The following is a 23,471-nucleotide window of genomic DNA, read 5'->3' on the forward strand; positions in this document are numbered from 1 at the left end:
AGGCGAGCTGGAACAAGTAGCCTTGTGGGACTGAGCAACTACTAGATTCTTGAACTTCCAATTCATAGCTGACCATTGTTGGGACTTGTGTTACAGACTATAAGTCATCATAATTAATTCCTTCAATATAGAAAGACATTCCCTATGCTCTTTGACTCTAGAGAACCCTGACTAATAGGGCAAGGTCCCTGGATTCATGTTTAGTTTTGGACCCTTGCTTCTATATATCCCTCTTTTCTGAAATCAAACACTGCTAGCGAGATACTGTCCTTTGTACATTACCTACGGATTACCAGAAATATCAAGATTATACTTATTAATCATATCTTGGTAGCATAGGAGGTGGTTGTACTAAACCCAAGGTCCAGTTTCTTCTGAAGAATTTATGTGTATTGCATCTTTGACTTTTGTTTCTAGTTTTGCAGTTCCCAATTTAGCTTTTCTGTGTGGTCCTTAGGCCATTAGACTGGGTTATATCCTTGTGTTAGAGTGGTGTGGAGGAATATGTGGGGTCTATAACAGACAGTGTCCATAAGATAAGGCTCCAAGTTCTATCTCTGGTCAGAGTTGTCTAAGCCAAAGGAATCTACTATTTTTTCTTTCCTTTTCGTTCTCTCTCTCTCTCTCTCTCTCTCTCTCTCTCTCTCTCTCTCTCTAGTGAAAAGTAGAGGGTTAGGGTTAGGGTTCCTAATGGAAGGGTCCCCAGGCATTCTTGGAACAATACTGCCATCAAGTGGAATTACTTTCCTGTTCCTGCTGACAACCAAGTGTGCTGTTTCTGAGCAGGACTGAGGGTGTAGGATTGAGGAATGCCTGGGGTCTCTGATCCAAAAAAGAGAAGGAAAGGGAGCTCCACTGAGCTCAGTTCAGGTGACTGGTGAGATTATTGTCTGCCCCTGAGAATCACCATGCCACAGAGCAATCACCACAGCAACACAGGAAATACAGGCTTTGATATCCTGTGGCAGCCATGTTTGTCAGTATGAGGAGAAGCTTTCTGCCCTTGAGTCAGCATGAGTGGAACAGAGGTGTTAGTCACCTACTTTTGATTCCTTCATGGCCACTTAATATCAAGGAGCAGAGTCTGCTGACTAACATACAAATATACACATAACATCTCACTCCTCCTTCCTCCAGAGTTTTGTAGAGATGGAGTGTAAATGTACTGGCAGGGATGTCTTCAGGAGAAAAGGAAAGAGTTCTTTTTCTCTTTGCATCATAGTCAGTCTCAAGGATGAGGTGATAGGTCTCTGAGTGTTCAATCTCCAACACTCTGTGGGTCACAGTGTCGAGGATACTGTGACTATGTGCCAACTAGAGTGCTTCAGGATGAACTAATGGTGCTACATTTTGCCCCAGGACAAGTTTCTGTCTAGAAGTTTGTTTCTGTGGCTTCTGCTCTTGCAACTAGGGGAGAGAATTCCAATGGAGTTTTCCTGTTTGGCTCTTATCAATTGAGGGTGGACCCTGTCCTTGTTGGGAAGTGTCTTAATACACTGAGATAGAGATTTCCTATGACTTCTAGAGACCACCCAGGATAGATTTATGACATAAGGTAAGGTAGACATAAGGGGCTAAGTCATATCTAAGATATATTGGAGTCTAGTGTTGACTCTTTTTAGTTTTTTTTCCCTAAGCGAAGGGCAGAGGGAGTGAACCTGCTAGAAGAGTGTCTGGTATTCTTGATACTATACTGCCATCCAGTGGATTTGCTTTGCTGTTCTTGCCAACATCCCGATGTGTTTATTCTCAGCAGATTGGGAGTCTTTGAGGAGTACTTGGGGGTTCTGGTTCAAATACTGAATCAGTGAACAACCAGTCAAGAAGTGAAGGTAGCTCCAGACAACAGACCGGATTTGGGGTTAGCCAGGTTTGGTTTCCATCAGCTACTCAGGAATATGGGCTTTGTGATCTCGCGGCGGCCATGTTTTGCACAGGGATGATGAACACTGCCCTGGATTGATTAATCAACTGGGGCGCAGATATGTCGGTAATATGTTTATCAAGGTTAGGAATCTCCCCAGTTGCCTCTGACCTGTTTTTTAGCCTTCAGAAAGTCAAACAGGGTAGTTTTGTGCAACCAGCAATGTTGTACACATTGATACCCCAAGCTTAAACTCTGTGCCTTTTTAAGCAGGCAGAAAGAATTCCAGCTTCCCCCAGGGTTCTGTGATTGGGAAGATCCCCACAAATGGATTTTTTTTTTTTTTTTTTTTTTTTTTTTTTTTTTTTTAGTTTTATGTTCTCTGCCAGGGAAGATTCTCAAGTCATTTTCCTTCTTGCCGAATTTTGGAGCTCGATGCAATGTTTTGAATTGCAGGGCATCTTCGTGCCCCTTGGATGCAACTAGTTGCTGCATCACTTTCCCAGCAGTCAGATCTTTGCTGAAACCCTGATGGGCAAAGCAGTAGTAGTTTGATGTGCTCTTGGCGAACTTCCTTCTACAGGGCACTTCCTGGGTCCGCCAGTGTCTTCATTGCATGCACTACCATCAGAATACTAGGCAGCATGGCTAGTGATGAAAGGAAGATTCAGATTCTGTGCTTCTGTGAGCTCCTGGGGAACTTCCCTTCTAAAAGGGATTTCCTTTCGGAAGTGTCTTCATGTGCAGGCACTGAAGTTTATAATGTAGACAGCAAGGGTAGAGCCTCCTAGAGACTGGATTTCCACTTGGGACCACTAAGCACTAGCAGGGGGGGGCGGGCCTCTTGATTTCAGGAATGTGGAAGGTTTGGTGACTTGGGGAGTCTCTCAGCAGGCTGCAGCACTCTCTGCTCCTGCAGATTTCTCACTGGCACTGTTGGTGTTGCACTCCCTCCATACTTATTGGAGGTGATTGTGTCCAGTGCCCAGTCTCCTGGCACTTTTAGGAAAAACTCGGGCATAAAATGCCATTTTTTTCATTAATAAGATATGAACTTTTCAAGTTAAAATCGCTGGGACTTATTGAAGTTAAAATCGCCATGGCAGCAGCTGTGGAAATGCCAGCCTGGATCTGTATTTCCTGCTTCCTCTATGAGTCTTCAGTAGGAATCAGCCCAAGAGGAGCTGAGTGACCCAGAACACTGAGATACTTACACCAGAAAACCTGATTATTGCCCAGGAACTGCTGCTTCTCTGTGTAGGTTTTCATTCTTTAGATAAGTGTTTTTTCTAATCAGTTTTTAGCTCAGGAAAAACAAAGAAAAAGCAAGCAAAAAATGATTTCACCTCTTCAAAATAATTAGTTGTAATTTAGCAAAGATGAGGGAGCATTGTTATATATATATATATATATAGATAGATAGATAGATAGATAGCATTTATATATATATAGCATTTTTATATATTCACACACACACACACACACACACACACACACACACACACACACACATATATATATATATATATATATATATATATATATATATATATATATATATATATATATATATATGATACATATAGATTTAGATCCTAGAGCAAGGAACAAAATTCATTTACAAACAATTTAGAAAAAAATGTCCGGTCTTGCTATTGTTGGGTATCTCTGCTTAATGTGCCTCTTGTGTGCTCTAAAGATGGTGGCAGCTGTGGGAAGGTTGCTCTGGTCCTAGGTTGCTATTTTCTGGAGTATTTCTGCCTCAACCATTCTTAGGCCTGTTGCTTCCAGAAGAACCTGTTTGATAGACATGCTGTGGTCTGCCTCTGTCCAAGCCAAGTTTGCCTTTTGCACCAATTCCTCATTCCACACCCTTGCTGTCACCCAGCATGGGCCCTATTTTAAAGGTACTGCTGTTGTCAACGGGAGAGTTCAAAGAGTTGAGTCTCCATGACTTTGAGGGGAAATACTTGGTGTTGTTCTTCTACCTTTTGGATTTCCCATTTGTGCGTCTCCTACAGAAATTGTTGCTTTCAGTGACAAAGCCAACAGATTTCATGACGGTGCAGTTTCAGTGGATTCCCACTTCAGTCATCTTGCCTGGACTGACACACCAAGAAAGAATAGTGGTTTGGGTCACATGAACATCAAGCTGTGGTCAGATTTAACGAAGCAGATATCTGGAGACTATGGAGTACTGTTAGAAAGTGTTGGCATTGCACTCAGAGGTGTTTTCCTTATTGACCCTAATGGTGTCATCAAGCACCTGAGTGTCAATGACCTTCCAGTGGGCCACAGTGTGGAAAATCCACTCCATTTGGTAAAGGTGTTCCAGTTTGTGGAGAACCATGGAGAAGTCTACCCAGCCAACTTGACACCAGAATCCCCTACAATCAAGCCAAATCCAACAGCTTCAAAAGCGGACTTTATGAAGGTCCATCAGTAGGCACCCTATGTCTGCTGTTTACCTAAAGCTTCTCGTGCCAAAAAAGAGCCCCCGCTTGAATCCCTTCAATGCCCTTAAGATTATTTATAGAATGGCAAAACCTCATCATGCTTATAAGTAATTATAAGTACTGTTCCACAGGCTTTGTAATTTTAAGATGAGTTCAGGCTCTCTAAAGGTGGCTAGCTGCTTCCATAGCTGTCCTTACTAGGTACTAGTTGATGGCTAACTGATTCTCCACAAGCGCTTGGTTCCCATTTCTTAGACCAAATCTTCAGAGGGTAAGCATTCTTCCCCTTAGCCTGCCCCGAACCTTAGTGTACAGTGAAGTAGCACATAGCACCAGTACTTAGTGAAAGCATCTGGTCAAGGTCCTGAAATTTCCTCTTGAATTTTTGTGAATTATGCTGAATTTCCTATTATTTTTCTTATAGTCATTAACCCATAGTGTCCTTGTGTGTTCTGAGATAATGATGAAGTGTAATCATGAAGGACTATGTCTAATCCAGTGGTTTTCTTTCTAAAACACCATAACCATTAAGATATTTGTGATTTTGATATCAAAAAAGAAAGAAAGGAAGGGAGGGAGGGAGGGAGGGAGGAAGGAAGGAAGGAAGGAAGGAAGGAAGGAAGGAAGAAAAAAGAAAAGAAAAAAATGTCCAGTGAATTTTCTCTGGACCCATTTATTTTTAATGGTTCTCAAATGCCAGCATTGGCATTTGTGATGGGGAAATGCATTTGTCTTTGGAAAGTTTGTTTTCTTGCCCTAAAGGTAATAATAGAACATCCATTTTCTGACTGTATTTCGCCTGCAGAAAGGTAAAACGATGAAGTTGACTCCCACATGGATGGGCTGGAAGGTGTGATGATAGTTGAGAAAGAACCATCTGCAAAAGAGAACTAGACCCCAGCCATTCTGTGTGATCTAGTCAACAGTGTGAGTTTGCAATGCACTGGGGTACAGAGGTATGGGTGTGTGTGTGGGGGGGGGATAGGTCAGAACAGGGGAGAGTTCCTGATACTAGTGGATGAGAAAGACTAAATGCAGTGATTCACAGGCTTTGTGACAGAGGTCATATTTCATCTAAAACAGTTTGGAGTCTAGTGTCTAAGTTGATCTTTTTCAGTTTTTTTTTTTTTTTTTTTAGCTTTTTTCCTAAGCGAAGGGCGGAGGGAGCGAACCTGCTAGAGGAGTGTCTGGCATTCTTGATACTATACTGCCATCCAGCGGATTTGCTTTGCTGTTCCTGCCAACACCCCGATGTGCTTATTCTTAACAGATTGGGAGTCGGTGAGGAATACTTGGGGATTTTGGTTCAAATACTGAATCAGAACCAGTCAAGAAGTGAAGGTAGCACCAGACAACAGACCGGTTCTGGGGTTAGCCAGGTTTGGTTTCCATCAGCTACACAGGAATGGGCTTTGTGATCTCACGGCGGCCATGTTTTGTACAGGGATGAGGAGTACTGACTTGGATTCATCAACTCTTACTTGCCAACAGAACACAAAGTGGAGAGAACAGACTAAGGATATCAGCATGGGATTCAATGGCAATGGTAACGTCCCCACGTGTGATCTGGACTAACCCCCTCTGCGGGCACCTGAACTTGCCTCCATTACTTCTGTTTCTGTATGAGCTCCCCCCCCACCCATATAGTTCACATTCTTTCTCCCTGAGACTTTCTGAGAGTTGTGGGCACAAACAGTAAAGAAATACCGCTTGATGGCGATGTTGTACCAAAAATACCAAGTTACCCTTCTTCCAGGGTCTCTCCCTCCCCCTCTGCCCTTCTTTGATGGACTGAGGAGGAAGGAATAAATGCAGGAAAACAAGGAAAAGAGCACCGACTGAGAAATAGGTAAAATCTTGAGGATATTTTTGGAGATCCTCAAGTCCCATGTACAGAGGCCAGGATCCCAAGGATAGTGTCTGACTCTAGGAATTGAGGGGTGGATAGAGGTAACATTTCAACAACAACAAAAAAAAAAAATCATGAAGATGTGTTGTAATGACAAGCATTTGATCTGTCTCTGATTCTTGACCCTAAGAAGATATGAAGAAGTAGAAGGTATGCTGCCAACGTATCTACTGAGGCTGCTGACTCTTGGGAAGAAAGCTCCTATCCTGCCTGACAAATATGGCTGCCACGGGATAGTTGAGCCTGTACTTCCCACGGAGCTCTGCTATACAGCAAGCATTATTACTCAGCTATACAGCAAGCTCCTGAGACTGGCAATGGTGAGGTCCCCACCTGTGACCTGCACTCACCCCCAGCTGTCACCTGAACATGCCTCCATCACTTCAGTTTTTGTATGAGCCCCCACATATAGTTCACATTCCTTCACCCCCAGACTTTCGGAAAGCATACCGAGTTGTTGGCACAAAAAGCAAAGAAATACCGGTTGGTGGCAGTGTTGCACTAACAACGCCAAGATGCCCTTCTTCTAGAATATCTCCCTCCGCCCTTCTTTGATGAAAAAAAAAAAGTATGACTTCTGTCAGATTCCAAGATGGCTGACTTCACCTTGGTACCTTCCTGTGTGCATACTGTCTGTGAACTCACAGGTCATACAGCTTCTTCAATCCCACTCCAATATTAGAACATGGCATTCTCCCGAGGCCTAGTGACCCTATAAGAATACTAAATTGGGAAGTCCAAAACTAGAAGCAAGCACCAGAAGAAGCTATACACATACATTCTTGGGCAAAAATTGTACCTTGTGCTGAGCACAACTCCCTTAGATGGTACCAGGAATACTCTAACTGGCAAATATGTGCCTGAATGTCAGCTGTCATCTTGACACTAGTCCTTCCTTGGGTATATAAACATTGTATAGCCATCAAGCTTCTAATTAACAACTTGACTCACCCCTCTCCATACTCACATAGCAGGTTTCTGACAGGGAGAGCAGACTGGACAGAGAAGGGGGCAGCTTGCACAGGAAAGAAAAGCACACCCACCCACACAAGGCCAAGGACAGGGAGACTCCAGCTGGTACATAGGACAGGATGCATAGCGATTGTTTCTATTTTGACAGCCCCGTTCCCTCAGACCATGGAAGAGAGTCAGAGGAGAAAGAGGAGAAAGGACAAATGTCATCAGAATCCATTGGCCCTCTTTCCCTGAGACCGCAGCCTAAGAATTCTAGGACCCTGTTTGTACATTCAGTTGTGTCTGTCAGTCATCTTCCAAAGCTCACATGAGTTGTTTAGGCCCCCAGCTTTTTTTTTTTTTTTTTTTTTGAGATAGAATTTCTCTCTGTAACAGCTCAGGTTTTCCTGAAACTTGCTTTGTGGACCAAGTTAGCCTTGAACTCACAGAGATCTACCTATCTCTGTCTCCTAGGTGCTGAGATTAAAGGTATATACCATTACTGGCTGCTCACATGAGCTTTTGTGTTGAGGCAATTTCAGACTCTGATAAAACATTAGGATCCCAGTGAACCTAATCTGGGAACTAGACAATATCAAAGAAGAACTGTTATCCCATCCCAGCTGCTAACAGCCTATTAACTCCTCAGCTGTGGCCCTAATCCATTTCTTTGGCCATTCCTGGAAAACATTATGATCTCATTGTCTATAAAGAATAGTTTCCTCTATCCTACTCAGCCACTGCCAGAAAAAAATATTTGCTAGTGTTTCCTTTTCTCAAGACTGTGTCCCTCTTGTATGTGGAACTTGGTTTTTTTTTTTTTTTTTTTTTTTTTTTTTTTTTTTTTTTCTTTTTTCTTTTTTAATGTGCATATAGCCAGATGTCTGTAACTCTAAATAGGCAACAAACAGACTCCCTGATCACATTTATATAGAGCAAAGGGCACCTAGATACATTCCAGAGAACCAAGTCTTCTTGGCTCCTGCCAGGATTTCAACACCACTGCAGAACACAAGCACACTTGCTGAGGCAGTCCCTCTGTGTTACCTTTGGGCCAAACTCAAAGGAACTCTACAACTTTATCTTGTTTTATCCTATGTATCTGAATACGTGGAAAAAGACAAAATTCATGTAGGCAACATGATAAGGAATGTGATTTTACACACACACACACATACACACACACACACACACACACACACACCTTCCATACAGATATATATATATATATATATATATATATATATATATATATGTGTGTGTGTGTGTGTGTGTGTGTGTGTGTGATGTAAAGATATATATATATCTTTACATCACACAGTGTACTTGAAGTACAGACTTCTCTGGATTCCTGGGAAATTAAGACTTTCCCTAGGGTGGTAGACATCTTGTCCTTAAGGACTAGACTCACAGCAGACACCCTCTTACTATTGACAAGTTCTGTATATCCTGAAGGAAGAAAGACTGAATTCTTTTTCTCCTAGAGACAGTCCTATAAGTACTTTTAGGCACTCCATCAGTGGTACTGCCTAGCTGAGGGAGGCCTTTTAAGCTCCCTTGTGACTGGCTTGCTACAAGTTCTCACTGGCCCAAAGCAACTGACATCTATGTACTCAAACCTGGTATCTTTCATGCAGTTTCAAGTGAAGGACCTTGGACACAGTATCAAAAACAAAGACTTATACCTCCTAACAGAACAGAATGTCACTGCTCTGTGATCGAAGCACTGCATATCAGGTGAAAGCACTGTGCTCTGCTGAGGATGAAACTCTAAAAGGCTTATACTGCAGACCAATTATCTTCCTGTGTTTGAGTTTGGTAATGTCTTCCAGCCTATTGGAGGCAGGAGACTTTGCCATGGTTTCTGTATCCTCTATGGCTCTGCTTCCTCTGCAGAGGAGATCCTGAGATATATCAACATACAATCACACTACTAGCTTATTCTCAAGTCTAAAAGAATATAGCTCCATTTCTGCCACCTGTCAAAGTTCGGACTTATTCACCCATTATTCCTCTGGTTGAGTAGATCATCTTCCTACTTACAACAATCAACACATGGTTGGGGAGCCATTTTGACCTTGACCCTGGGTGTTCTCTGGGCCCCTACAGAAAGGAGTTCTAGGAGGAATAATTCAGTGAAAATGGTAACCTGTATATAAGTTCAGGTTTCAGCTAGCGACCTTTGCCAGTGTGGCACTGGTAATGAAACAAGTCCACATGGTAGCTTTCCGATGTCACATCTACTTTCCTTGCACAATTGTGGTTGCCATGACTCACATTGACCATAAGAAAGAATATATATATATATATATATATATATATGTGTGTGTGTGTGTGTGTGTGTGTGTGTGTGTGTGTGTGTGTGTTAAGACTATTTTTTCTTTCTTTTTTTCTTACAACTTTATTTTAAATAAGAGATACATGTATGGATTTTAAAAGGCATTTTAGAATAAAAATATATGAATATATTTTTGTCAGAATTTGATTTTTTAAAGGTTTGATAGTATGCATTGAAATCTTACTAGTTACCATAAGCATAAAGTACATGTAAAACATACCGAAACATGGAAATAGTCAAAATTTTCATGGTGTGTACAGATTAAACATAATGATTGTTAATAAAAAAATTGCTACAAGGCTATATTCTTAGTTCTTGAGTTATTAATGATTTAAGGTCTAGGTGTACCATACTCTGAGAGGGTGCTATTCACTTACTGTTTTTTTTTCTTCCACTTTTTTGGCCTCTTTTTTTTTTTTTTTTTTTTTGATCTTCATATGGTCTATGAGTTGTTCCTTGGGTAGTCAGATCTTTCAGGGGCTAGTATCCAATTATCAGTGACTGCATATTATGTCTGTTCTTTTGTGACTGGGTTACTTCACTCAGGATGATATAGTCTAGATGCATCCATTTTCTTAGGAATTTCATAAAGTCATTGTTTCTAATAGCTGAGTTGTACTCCATTGTATAAATATACCACAATTTTTGTATCCATTTGTCTACTGAAATGTATCTGGGTTCTTTCCAGCTTCTGGCTATTATAAATAGGGCTGCTATGAACAGTCGGGTGCATGTTCCCTTATTGTATGTTGGAGCAACTTTGGGGTATATGCCCAGAAGTGGAATAGCTGGGTCTTCAGGTAGTATTATGTCCAAATTTCTGAGGAACCGCTAGACTGATTTCCAGAGTGGTTGTACCAGTTTACAACCCCACCAACAGTGGAGAAGTGTTCCTTTCTCTGCATTCTTGCCAGCATCTGCTGTCATCTAAATTTTTGATCTTAGCCATTCTAACTGATGTGAGGTTGAATCTCAGGGTTGTTTTGATTTGCATTTCCCTGATGACTAGGGAAGTCCACACTTCCTTAGATACTTCTCAGACATTTGATATTCCTCAATTGAGAATTCTTTCTTTAGCTCTGCACCCCATTTTTAATAGGATTATTTGATTCTCTGGCATCTAACTTTGTGAGTTCTTTGTATATATTGAACATTAGACCTCTGTCAGATGTGAGGTTTGGTAAAGATCTTTTCCCAATCTGCTGGCTGCCGTTTTGTTTTCTTGACAGTGTCCTTAGCCTTACAGAAACTTTGAAATATCATTAAGTCCTATTTCTCGATCTTTGACCTTAGAGTACAAGCCATTTGTGTTCTGTTCAGGAAACTTTTCCCTGTGCCTACATGTTCTAAGGTTTTCCCTACTTTCTCTTCTAATAGTTTCAGTGTACCTGCTTTAATGGGGAGATCTTTTGATCCACATACAAAGAGATAAGGGTCTATTTTCATTCTTCTGCATGCTGAGTGCCAGTTGAACCAACACCATTTATTGAAGAGTCTATCTTTTTTCCATTGAATGTATACAGCTCCTTTATAAAAATTCAAGTGACCATATGTGTGAGGGTTCATTTCTGGATCTTCTATTCTGTTCCATTGATCCACATGACTATTTCTGTACCAGTACCATGCAGTTTTTTAACACAATTGCCTTGTAATATAGCTTAAGGACAGGGATGGTGATTCCTGCAGATGTTTTCTTGTTGTTGAGGATGGATTTCAATATTCTAGGTTTTTTTTGTTATTCCAGATGAATTTGGAATTTTCTCTTTCCAATTCTATGAAGAATTGAATTGGAATTTTGATGGAGATTGCATTGAATCTGTAGATTGCTTTTGGTAAGATGGCCATTTTTACAATGTTGATTCTTCCAATCCATGAGCTCGTGGGATCTTTCCATCTTCTGAGATTTACACAATTTCCTTCCTCAGAAATTTGAAGCTCTTGCATACAGGTCATTCACTTTTTTAGAGTTACAACAAGGTATTTCATATTGTTTGTGACTATTGTGAAGAGTATCTATCTCTTCCCTAATTTCTTTCTCTGCATATTTGTCCTTTGAATAGAGGAAGGCTACTAATCTGTTTGAGTTAATTTTATATCCAGCCACTTTGCTGAAGTTGTTTATCAGCTGTAAAAGTTCTCTGGTGGAATTTTTGGGGTCACTTACATATACTATCATGTCATCTGCAAATAGTGATATTTTTACTTCTTCTTTACTGATTTGTATCCCGTTGATTTCCTTTTGCTGTCTAATTGCTCCGGCCAGGACTTCCAGTACTATGTTGAATAACTAGGGGAAAAGTGGGCAGCAGCCTTGTCTAGTCCCTGATTTTAGTGGGATTGATTCAAATTTCTCAATGTTAAGTTTGATGTTGGCTGTTGGTTTGTTGTATATTGCTTTTATTATGTTTAGGTATGGGCCTTGGATTCCTGTTCTTTCCAAGACTTTTAACATGAAGAGGTGTTGAATTTTGTCATATGCTTTTTCAGCATTTAGTGAGATGACCATGTGATTTTTTTCTTTGAGTTTGTTTATATGGTGGATTACATTGATGGATCTCCTTATATTAAACCATCCCTGCATCCCAGGGATGAAGCCTACTTGATCATGGTGAATGATTGTTTAATGTGTTCTTGTATTTGGTTTGCAAGGATTTTTTTTTGAGTGTTTTTGCATCAGTGTTCATAAGTGAGATTGTTCTGCAGTTCTCTTTCCTTGTAGGGTGTTTGTGTGGTTTAGGTACGAGTGTTATTGTAGCCTCAAAAAATGAGTTGGGTAGAGTTTCATCTGACTATTTTGTGGAATAGTTTGAAGAGTATTGGTATTAGCTCTTCAACAAATGTCTGATAGCTTTCTGCACTGAACCCGTCTGGTCCTGGACTTTTTTTGGGTGGGAGGTTTTTGATGACTTCTTCTATTTCTTTAGGTGTTATGGAATTATTTAGATGTTTTACCTGGTCCTGGTTTAACTTTAGTATCTGGGATCTGTCTAGGAATTCATTCATTTCCTCCAGTTTTTCCAGCCTTGTTGAGTATAGGCTTTTGTAGTAGGATCTGATGATTTCTTGAATTTCCTCAGTTTCAGTTGTTATGTCTCCACTTTCCTTTCTGATTTTGTTAATTTGTATACTCTCTCTTTGCCCTCTAGTTAGTCTGGCATAGGGTTTATCAATCTTGTTAATTTTCTCAAGAACAAGCTCTTGGTTTTTTGATTCTTTGAATGGTTCTTTTTGTTTCTATTTGGTCAATTTCTGCTCTGAATTTGATTATTTCTTGCTGTCTACTCCTCTTTTGTGTATCTGCTTCCTTTTGTTCTAGAGCTTTCAACTGTGCTGTCAAGTTGCTAAAGTAAGCTCTTTCCATTTTCTTTTTGGAAGCACTCAGAGCTATGAGTTTTCCTCTTTGTACGGCTTTCATTGCATCCCACAGGTTTGGGTATATTGTGTTTACATTTTCATCAAATTCTAGAAAATGTCTTTATTACTTTCTTCATTTCTTTTTTTACCATGCTATCGTTGAGCAGAACATTGTTCAGCTTTCATGTGTATATGGGATTTTTGTTGCCTTTTTTGTTATTAAAGACCAGCCATAGTCCATGATGATCTGATAGGATATATGGGAGTATTTCAATCTTTTTATATCCATTGAGGCTTGTTTCGAGACCGACTATGTGGTCAATTTTGGAGAAGTTACCCTGAGGTGTTGAGAAGAAGTTGTATTTTTTATTTTAGGGTGAAATGTTCTGTAGATGTCTATTCATTCCAATTGTTTCATAACCTCTGCTAGTTTCACTGCGTCCTTGTTCAGTTTCTGCTTCCATGATCTGTCCATTGATTAGAGTGTGGTGTTGAAGTCTCCCACTATTATTGTGTAGGGTGCAATGTATTTTTTGAGCTTTAGTAGGGGTTCTTTTATGAATATGGGTGCTCTTGTATTTGGAGCATATATGTTGAGGATTGAGAGTTCCTCCTGATAAATTTTCCATGTAATGAGTAAAAAGTATTCTTTCTATTCTTTCTTATCTTTTTAGATAACTTTTGGTTGAAAAATCTACTTTATTGAACATTAGCATGGCTACTCCAGCTTCTTTCTTGGGGCCATTTGCTTGGAAGGTTTTTTTTTTTTTTTTTTTTTTTTTTTTTTTCCCAACTTTTTACTCTGAGATAGTGTCTGTCTTTGTCTGTGAGGTGAGTTTCCTGTATGCAGCAAAATGGTGGATTCTGTTTATGTATCCAGTATGATAGCCTATGTCTCTTTATTGGGGAACTGAGTTCATTTATGTTAACAGATATTAAGGAATAGTTTTTGTTCTTTCTTGCTATTTTTGCTTTTAGAGTAAGAATTATGTCTGTGTATCTTTCTTCTTTTCATTTTTTTTGCTTAGTTACTTTCTTGTTTTTTCTAGGATGTAGTTTCCCTCCTTATGTTGGGTTTTCTATCTATTATTCTTTGTAGGGCTGGATTTGTTTTCAGATATTGTGTAAATTTAGTTTTGTTCTGGAATATATTGGTCACTCCATCTATGGTGATTGAGAATTTTGCTGGGTATAGCAGCCTGGGCTGACATTTGAATTCTCTTAGGGTCTGTATGATGTCTGTCCAGGATCTTCTAGCTTTCATAGTCTCTGTTGAGAAGTCAGGTGTAATTCTGATTGTTCTGGCTTTATATGTTACATGACCTTTTCCCCTTACTGCTTTTAGTATTCTTTGTTTTGAACACTTGACATTTTGACTATTATGTGTCATTAAGAATTTCTTTTCTGGTCCACTGTATTTGGAGTTCTTTAGGCTTCTTCTATGCTCATGGTTATCTCATTTTTTGGGTAGGCAAGTTTTCTTCTAAGATTTTGTTAAAGCTATTTCCTTTGTCTTTTAGTTGATATTCTTTGCCCTCTTTTATTCCTATTATCCTTAGGTTTGGTCTTCTCATTATGTGCTGGATCTTCTAAACATTTTGGGTTTAGAGCTTTTTGTTTTTGCCTCTTCTCTAAATGTTTTGTCTATGTTTTCAATGTTGTCTTCGGTCCCTGAGATTCTTTCTTCCATTCCTTGTAGTCTGTTGGAGATGCTTGCATTTGTTACTCCTGATTTAATTTTTAGGTTTTCCTTATCCAGGAATGTCTCTCTTTGTGTTTCCTTTATTGTTTCTATTTCCATTTTCAATTCCTTCATCTCATTGGTTCTGTTTTTCTGTAGTTCTTTGATATCTTTGAATGTTTTTCATGTTTCCTCTTTAAAAGCTTCTATTTGTTCATTGTTTTCCTCCCATACTTGTTTAAGGGAGTTATTCATGCTCTTCTCAAAGATCTCCATCATTATCTCAAAGTAAGATTTCAGGTATGAGTCTTCTTTTTCTGGAGTGTTTGGTATTCCACTGCTTGCTGTGGTGGGAGAGCTGGGTTCTGATGTTGCCAGGTTGTCTTGGTTTCCATTGCATAAGTTCTTTCATTTTCCTCTTGCCGTCTTGTTATCTGTGATTATATGTTTTCTTTTTGTAAGTGATTGATGCCTGTCTCTCCTGTGGATATGAGGGCCCGTGGGCTCAGGAAGAAAATGGCTCCTGGGGCTGGGGCAGCGGCTCACAGCTGTGTCCCTCACAGGTTGCCAGGTGTGGTGCTCCTGGAGTGGACGAGGACGATGCTGGGATAGTCCTTCCTGCTGCTCAGCGGCAGCACCTGCCCAGCCGCCCCTATTCTCTCTGCCGGCCCCACGGCTCCGGACCCAGTTTCTAGCGCCTCGTCTTCCCAGTCCTGGGCCAGCCGAGTTGGGTTTATGTATTTGACCAAAACGAGATGTTGCACAGCTTTGGTACCTGTACTGCAGAAACATAGCATACAAGCAAGAAGCTTACAGCCTCAGTGGCGAAAATTCTTTCATTTCAGAGACCGAGAACTCTTGCAATCGTTTATGCCATCCCTTCTCCAGACAGAAGAAACCGAAAGGTTGCAATCAAAGATCTGTTCATCTTATTGATAAAGTCAATAAGCCAAAATGTCTGTCAATGTCAACTGCAGCGTGTCAGATCAGTTCTATCGCTACAAGATGCCCCGTTTGATTGCTAAGGTTGAGGGCAAAGGGAATGGAATCAAGACAGTTATAGTCAACATGGTTGACGTTGCAAAGGTGCTTAATCGGCCTCCAACGTATCCCACCAAATACTCTGGTTGTGAGCTGGGAGCACAGACCCAGTTTGATGTAAGAATGAGCGTTATATTGTCAATGGATCTCATGAGGCGAATAAGCTGCAAGACATGTTGGATGGATTCATTAAGAAATTTGTTCTCTGTCCTGAGTGTGAGAATCCTGAAACAGATCTGCATGTCAATCCAAAGAAGCAAACAATAGGTAATTCTTGTAAAGCCTGTGGGTACCGAGGCATGCTTGATGCACATCATAAACTCTGGATATTCTTTCTCAAAATCCCACCTGAGAATAGTGACACTGGCACAGGAAAGAAAGAAAAGGAAAATAAAAATAGAAACGGCAAGGACAAGGAAAATGGCCCTGTATCCACCAGTGAGACACTACCACCTCCACCACCAAATGAAATTAGTCCTCCACATGCTGTGGAAGAAGAGGAAGATGATGATTGTGGGGAGGATACAACCGAGGAAGCTCAAAGTCGCAGAATGGAGGAAATCATTGACCATGCAAAGGGTCTGACACTTAGTGATGATTTGGAAAAAACTGTAGAAGAGCGTGTTAACATCCTGTTTGATTTTGTTGAGAAAAAGAAAGAAGAGGGCATTATTGATTCATCTGATGAAGAAATTGTGGCTGAGGCAAGAAGACTGTATGTAAAAGCCACGGGTCCTCTTGTTTTGACAGTTCTCTTTGATGAGAAGAAAAGAGAGCAAATCAAGAAATACAGGCACCATTTTCTAAGATTTTGTCATAACAAAAAGGCCCAGCGGTACCTTCTTCATGGTTTGGAATGTGTGGTAGCAATGCATCAAGCTCAGCTGATCTCTAAGATTCCACATATCTTGAAGGAGATGTATGATGCAGACCGTTTAGAAGAAGAGGTCATTATCAGCTGGTCAGAAAAGGTCTCTAAGAAATATTTCTAAAAAGAACTTGCCAAAGAGATCCGTGTCAAAGCCGAGCCATTTATTAAATGGCTAAAGGAAACAGAGGAGGAATCTTCTGGTGGTGAAGAAGATGACGAAGATGAAAATACTGGGGTGGTATATTCAAAGACTGCCAGTGTACCAAAAGTTGAAACTGTGAAGTCTGACAACAAGGATGGTGACGTTGATATTGGCACCATTTAAAAGAATGGATGCAACTTCACTTAACAGTGTAATGCAGCAAACTTTTCTCCATTATCAGCCAGAAGTGCATCATGTATGTGCAAGAGCTAACATGGCTTGACCTCATGCTACACTTGATACTACAAAGCTATTACTGTGAGTGGTCTATAGTTAAGCCCAATGAGACATCTGGGAAGTTCATACATATCAGTGAGCAGCTGTAGTTTGCTTAGTTATAGCATGTTTCTTTGAGAAAAACTAGTGGTGGACACATTTGGATCACATTTATACAGTTACAAAAGAAAATATAAAGATTTGATTTTGGTCATTCTTCAGACTTTGGGCTATGAAAGGCTTATACTGAAGTAATTGGCTACTTCTAGGATGTTACACCATTTAACATAGGCGTCTTGAATTTGGTAGATTGTTAGGTACTGGAAACTTGAAGAATGCAAACAATTATAATGACCTGACTCGGCCATTAAAAAATGCAGTACTTTGAAAGTTGTATCTCCAGTCCCATTCAGATTGTCAACTGACAATTCTTTTCATTCTAAGGAAATTTGATTATTGAACGACAGTATGACATCCTCATGAGAAGTAAAAATGACCCATGTGTCCTGTGGTTTAAGAGAAAAATTTGAAACATGGAATTGTGGTTTTTCAGTTTGTGTACACTTACCCCAAATTGTAGTCTTTTGAGTCATGTGCATTGCACATTGGATAAGCCACGGAAATTAAGAAATAGTATTTTGTGTGTATTTAGTGGTTGTTTTGTATTGAGAAAAAGCTTTGAGGTGTGATTAAATTGTAAACTCTGATTCTATTTGGGAGAAACAGGAAAAAAAGGTGCACTTAATCTCTAGCTAAAACAGCATAGTTTTTCAACTCTTACCCTTAAATTATAATTTCAAAATGTTTAGAATACTGTATCTTGTGTTTGATGTGTTCCCCCCTCCCCGATATTATGGTTTATTCTTTAATGCCTTTTAATTTGAATATAATAGCTTATACTGTAGATTTTGGTTGCTATCTTGACAAAATACGTGTTACTGTTTTTCAAGCTTGTTCCCCTTCCTTGATTGTCTTATTTAAAGAGAAAGTTAAACTCATACTTCTGAGTCAGAGCCTGTATTTTGGTTAAGACTTGGAATATTTTTTACTTTACATTGGCAATAGCTGGATACCTGAGAAGTCTGGTGAGGGCCACTGGGTGGGTGCAGCTAAGGCCTGAGCTGCTCATTCAGAGCCTTGGACTTCAGACACAAAAGTCAGTCTCTGAACCACTTGCTGGTGTGAGCTCTATCTGGGGTCCTGACTACATTTGAACACTTGTCTTCTATATTAAAAACATAGCACATATTTCTTTCCACAAAAGTGCATTCTAGGAGTTAACCCATGTGATTGTGGTATGCTAGCTCATACATTATTTGGATATTATTTTCTTGTGTCATCCATTTCGCAGAATATATGACTTTAATAAACATGTAAAAAAATCAAAAATAAAAAGAAAGAAAAAAAGAAAATGGCTCCTGAATGTTAGGCTTTTTGTGGGCAAGCAGTGAGTTCTGGTAGCAGTGACTCAGCTTTATCTTTGTGGGCTCAGGTGTGGGAGCTCTTATGAAGCTGTTCCGGGAGCTCAGCCCTCTTCCCACAGGTCCTGAGTACTACTGGTGGGGACTTTATTCTTTCTCTAGGCCAAAATGGACCCTTTTTCAGAGAGCACAGCACTCTCTGCTCTCTGAGAACTCCCGGTCTGCTCTCCCTGGGCCTATGCGTCAGGCTCACCTCTGGTTCAGGTGTAAGAGGGCCTGTGGAGCTGATCTTCAAGCATTGCCTTTCTGGGCAGATCCCGGTTCCCTCTGACCAAGGCCTGGGCCTTAACGTTGGCTGGAAAGGAAACTTTTCCACCAGAACCACCAAGTACTCTCTGCTTTGGGTACTCAAGGAACAATCTCACTAGGCCTTAGTCCCAGGATCTCTGCTGCTCCATGTGGAAAAGAGCCTGTGTGTCTAGTCTGCAAGCACAGCCTTTCTGGGCAGATCCCAAATCCCTCTGACAGAGGCCAGGCCCTTACTGTGGGCTAAACAGGAACCTTTTTTGTGAGCACTGCTAAGCACTCTCTGCGCTCTGGGTACTCATGGTACAATCTCACCAGGCCTGTGCCCCAGGTTACATAAGTTAAGATTATTAATGCTATGATAAAACACAACAGACAAAGAAAACTAGTGAGGAAAGGGTTCATTGTAGCTTACACTTTCCCCCACTAATCAACACTGGAGGGAGCCATGGAAGGAACTCAAATAGTACACAAACGAGCCTGGTGGCAGGAGCTGATGCAGAGGCCATGGCGAGATGCTGCTTATTGGATTGTTCCTCATGGCTTGCTCAGCCTGCTTCCTTATAGAACCCAGAATCAACAGTCTGACCCACAAAGGGCTGGACTTTCTGACATCTATCACTAATTAAGAAAATGCCCTATATGTTTGCCCACAGACCAATCTTATGGAGACATTTTCTCTTTCTTTTCCTTCCTTCCTCCCTTTCTTCCTCCCTCCCTTCCTTACTTCCTTTCTTTTGTTGTTTTGTGTTTTTCCTGTCTATCTATGTACCAATCTATGTAGCTATGTATCCATCCATCTATCTATCTATCCATCCACCCACCCACCCACCCATCCATCCATCCATTTTGTATCCTGTTTGCTGCCCCTCCTGGTCTCACCTCACAGAGTCCCTCCCCCATTTCCTCCCTTATCCTCTGCAAGGGTGGGGTTTCCTCCTACCCTGTAGCATCAAGTGATAACATTTTCTTAACTTAGGATCTCTCCTCTCAAATGACTTTAGCTTATGTCAAGTTCACATAAAACTTTCCAGCACAGACACCATTTGGACACAGGACACTGAATGCTACCTACACGCCTGGAAAGACAGAAAAAGTACAAAAGGAAGGAAAACCCAGAAATTCAAACTAAAAAGACAGAGATTAAGGAAGCACAGACAGCTGACTGAGGATGTAACCACAAAAGAAAGGAAGGGCGTGGGGATAGCCACAAAGAGGATGAAGAAAAGAAGGAACGACTGGTGTACATATGTATTATTGGTAAAATTTTTGAGGACTTCCAATCCCGTGAACAAAGGACAGAAAGAAGCCTAAGGAAATGTCTAATTCAGGAAGGATGGGTAGGTACAAGTGAGGGTTCAGTAACATAATCATGAAGCCAAGGACCTTGATATGCCTACAGGCAATCCGGCTATCTCTTGTTTCTAAACAGTAGGAGGATATAAAGGACTCAGAAGTATGTTGCTACACATCTGTTCCTAGGCTGTGGTTGAACTGCTGCCAGAGAGCTCTTGCACACCCTGATAAGCATGGGTGCCACAGAAAAGCCAAGTCTATACTTTCTATGGAGTGCTGGTTATTGCCATGAGGCAGGGTGAGCCTCTGATGCTGACACTGGTCAGACTCTCATCCATCATCTGGTTGTACTCAGTGTCCCTATGCATGTATCCCTTTTATCGCCAGCAGTCCTGCTGAGAATCAGCACACCGAGGTGTCAGAAGAAACAGTAAAGCAATTCTGCTCGATGGAAATATTGCTCCAAACTAGGGTCTCTTCCACCACCTTTCTCTGCAGTAAAACAAAACAAAACAAAATAAACAAAGTATGAGAGGCAGAGCAACTGGTGGGTGGGAGACCTGGGCAGCTAGGGAGCAGAGAGATCTCTGCGGAGTGCACACGGAAAGTGCACCCCCAGCCTTGCCCTGCCCTGCCCTGCCTGATCTAGCGACCAGGAACAGAACTTTGGAATTTCTGTTCCCACCCGATGACTCTGAGGCATAGAACAGGGCTCGGCCCATCTGCCTCCTGGACCAGTGGAGATCCAGGGACACAGACCAGATACAAGGGAAAGGCAAGAACATATCACTGACAACAAAATGGCAAGAGGAAAGTGAAAGAGTATATCCTAAGGAAACCAAGACAATCTAGCAACACCAGAAACCAGCTCTCCCATAACAGCAAACATCAGAATTCCAAACACTCCAGAAAAGGAAGACACAGACCTAAAATCATACCTCAAGATGCTGATAGGGATAATTACACAAGAACGGGAAGAAAAGCAAAAAGATTCAGAAGCTTTTAAAGAGGAAATAAAAAACCTCAAAGAACTACAGGAAAACACAACCAAAGAGATGAAGGAATGGAAGAGAGAATTTAAAACGGAAATTGACACAATAAAGAAAACACTAAAAGAGATAACCCTAGAGGTAGAACACCTAAAAAAGAAATCAGGAGTCACAGAAGCAAGCATTTCCAATAGATTACAAGAGATGGAAGAGAGAATCTCGGGGGCAGAAGACAACATTGTAAACATAGACAAAACAGCCAGAGAAGATGCAAAAAAAAAAAAGCTTCTAACCCAAAATGTCCAGGAAATCCAGGACACAATGAGAAGACCGAACCTAAAGATAATAGGAATAGAAGAGGGAGAAGAGTATCAACTAAGAGGCACATTAAATATCTTCAACAAAATCGTAGAAGAAAACTTCCCTACCCTCAAGAATGAGATGACCACGAGCATAAAAGAAGCCTTCAGAACTCCAAATAGGTTGGACCAGAAAAGAAATACCTCCCGACACATAATAGTAAAAACATCAAGCGCCCAAAGCAAAGAAAGAATACTAAAAGCAGTAAGAGAAAAAGATCAGGTAACATATAAAGGTAGGCCAATCAGACTGACACGCGATTTTTCAACAGAGACTATGAAAGCTAGAAGAGCCTGGACAGATATCATGCACACTCTAAGAGAGCACAAGTGCCAGCACAAGCTGCTATACCCAGCAAAACTATCAATCACCATAGATGGAGAGATGAAGATATTTCAAGACAAATCAAAATTTACACAATATCTGACCACAAACCCAGCACTACAATGAATTATAGGTGGAAAACCCAATACAATGAGGGAAAATGCAGCCTGGTAAAAACAAGAAAACTCCTAAACAAGAAAACTAAAAGAAGAAAAAGACACAGACACAACTCAACCCACAAAAGCAATAATGGCAGGAAACAAAAACAACTATTCCTTGATATCTATTAACATAAATGGACTCAACTCCCCAATAAAGAGACATAGGCTATCAGACTGGATGCATAAACAAAATCCAGCCTTTTGCTGCATACAGAAAACACATCTTAGAGACAAAGACAGACACTATCTCAGAGTAAAAGGGTGGGAAAAAAAACTTCCAAGCAAACAGCTCCAAGAAGCAAGCTGGAGTGGCTATTCTAATATCAAATAAAGTAAATTTCCAACCAAAAGTTATCAAAAAAGATAAGGAAGGACACTTTTTACTCATTACCGGGGAAATCTGTCAGGAGGAACTCTCAATCCTTAACATATATGCTCCAAATAAAAAAGCACCCACATTCATAAAAGAAACCCTACTAAAGCTCAAAAAATACATTTCACCCCACACAATAATAGTGGGAGACTTTAATACCCCACTCTCACCAATGGACAGATCATGGAAACAGAAACTGAACAAGGACACTGCAAAACTAGCAGAGACTTTGAACCAACTAGAATTAATAGATATATACAGAACATATTATCCTAAAGTAAAAGAATACACCTTCTCATCACCCCATGGCACCTTCTCGAAAATTGACCACATAATTGGACACAGAGCAAGCCTCAATCGATATAAGAAGATTGAAATACTCCCATGCATCCTCTCAGATCACCATAGTCTATGGCTGGTCTTTAACAACAACAAAGACAACAAAAAGCCCACATACACATGGAAACTAAACAATGCTCTGTTAAAGGATAGCAGGGTCAAAGAAGAAATAAAGAAAGAAATTAAGGATTTTCTAGAATTCAACGAAAACGAAAACACAACATACCCAAACCTATGGGATGCAATGAAAGAAGTACTGAGAGGAAAACTCATAGCTCTAAGTGCTTCCAAAAAGAAACTGGAGAGAGCTTATATCAGCAACCTGACAGCACAGCTAAAAGCCCTAGAACAAAAGGAAGCAGATATACCCAAAAAGTGTAGACATTAAGAAATAATCAAAATTAGGGCAGAAATAGACCAAATAGAATAAAAAAAAAAAAAAACCATTGAAAAAATCAACAAAACCAAGAGTTGGTACTTTGAGAAAATCAACAAGATTGATAAACCCCTAGCCAGACTAACTAGAGGGCAAAAAGAGAGTATACAAATTAACAAAATCAGAAAGGAAAGTGGAGACATAACAATGCAAACTGAGGAAATTCAAGAAATCATCAGATCCTACTACAAAAACTTATACTCCACAAAATTGGAAAATCTGGAGGAAATGGACGAATTCCTAGACAGATACAAGATCCTAAAGTTAAACCAGGACCAAGTAAACCATCTAAATAACTCTATAATACCTAAAGAAATAGAAGAAGTCATCAAAAGCCTCCCAACCAAAAAAAGCCCAGGTCCAGACGGGTTCAGTGCAGAATTTTATTAGACATCTATTGGGGATATAACACCAATACTCTCCAAACTATTCCAAAAGATAGAATCAGATGGAATACTACCGAACTCATTTTTTGAGGCTAAAATAACCCTAGTACCTAAACCACACAAGACCCTACAAGGAAAGAGAACTTCAGACCAATCTCACTTATGAACATTGATGCAAAAATACTCAACAAAAT

At 40.3% G+C, this 23,471-nt stretch overlaps 2 pseudogenes across 2 annotated transcripts; both read left to right on the forward strand.

The window, feature by feature from the left end:
• The first annotated feature begins 3,563 nt into the window (after positions 1-3,563).
• On the forward strand, positions 3,564-4,310 carry LOC308415990 (thioredoxin-dependent peroxide reductase, mitochondrial-like; annotated as a pseudogene). The gene has a single exon. The product of its transcript is annotated as a thioredoxin-dependent peroxide reductase, mitochondrial-like (transcript).
• An 11,200-nt stretch (positions 4,311-15,510) lies between these two features.
• Positions 15,511-16,793, forward strand: LOC308415997 (eukaryotic translation initiation factor 5-like; annotated as a pseudogene). The gene has a single exon. The product of its transcript is annotated as a eukaryotic translation initiation factor 5-like (transcript).
• Positions 16,794-23,471: the final 6,678 nt, after the last annotated feature.

The sequence above is a fragment of the Micromys minutus genome (assembly GCF_963924665.1).
Source record: "Micromys minutus genome assembly, chromosome: X".
Lineage (NCBI taxonomy): Eukaryota > Metazoa > Chordata > Mammalia > Rodentia > Muridae > Micromys > Micromys minutus.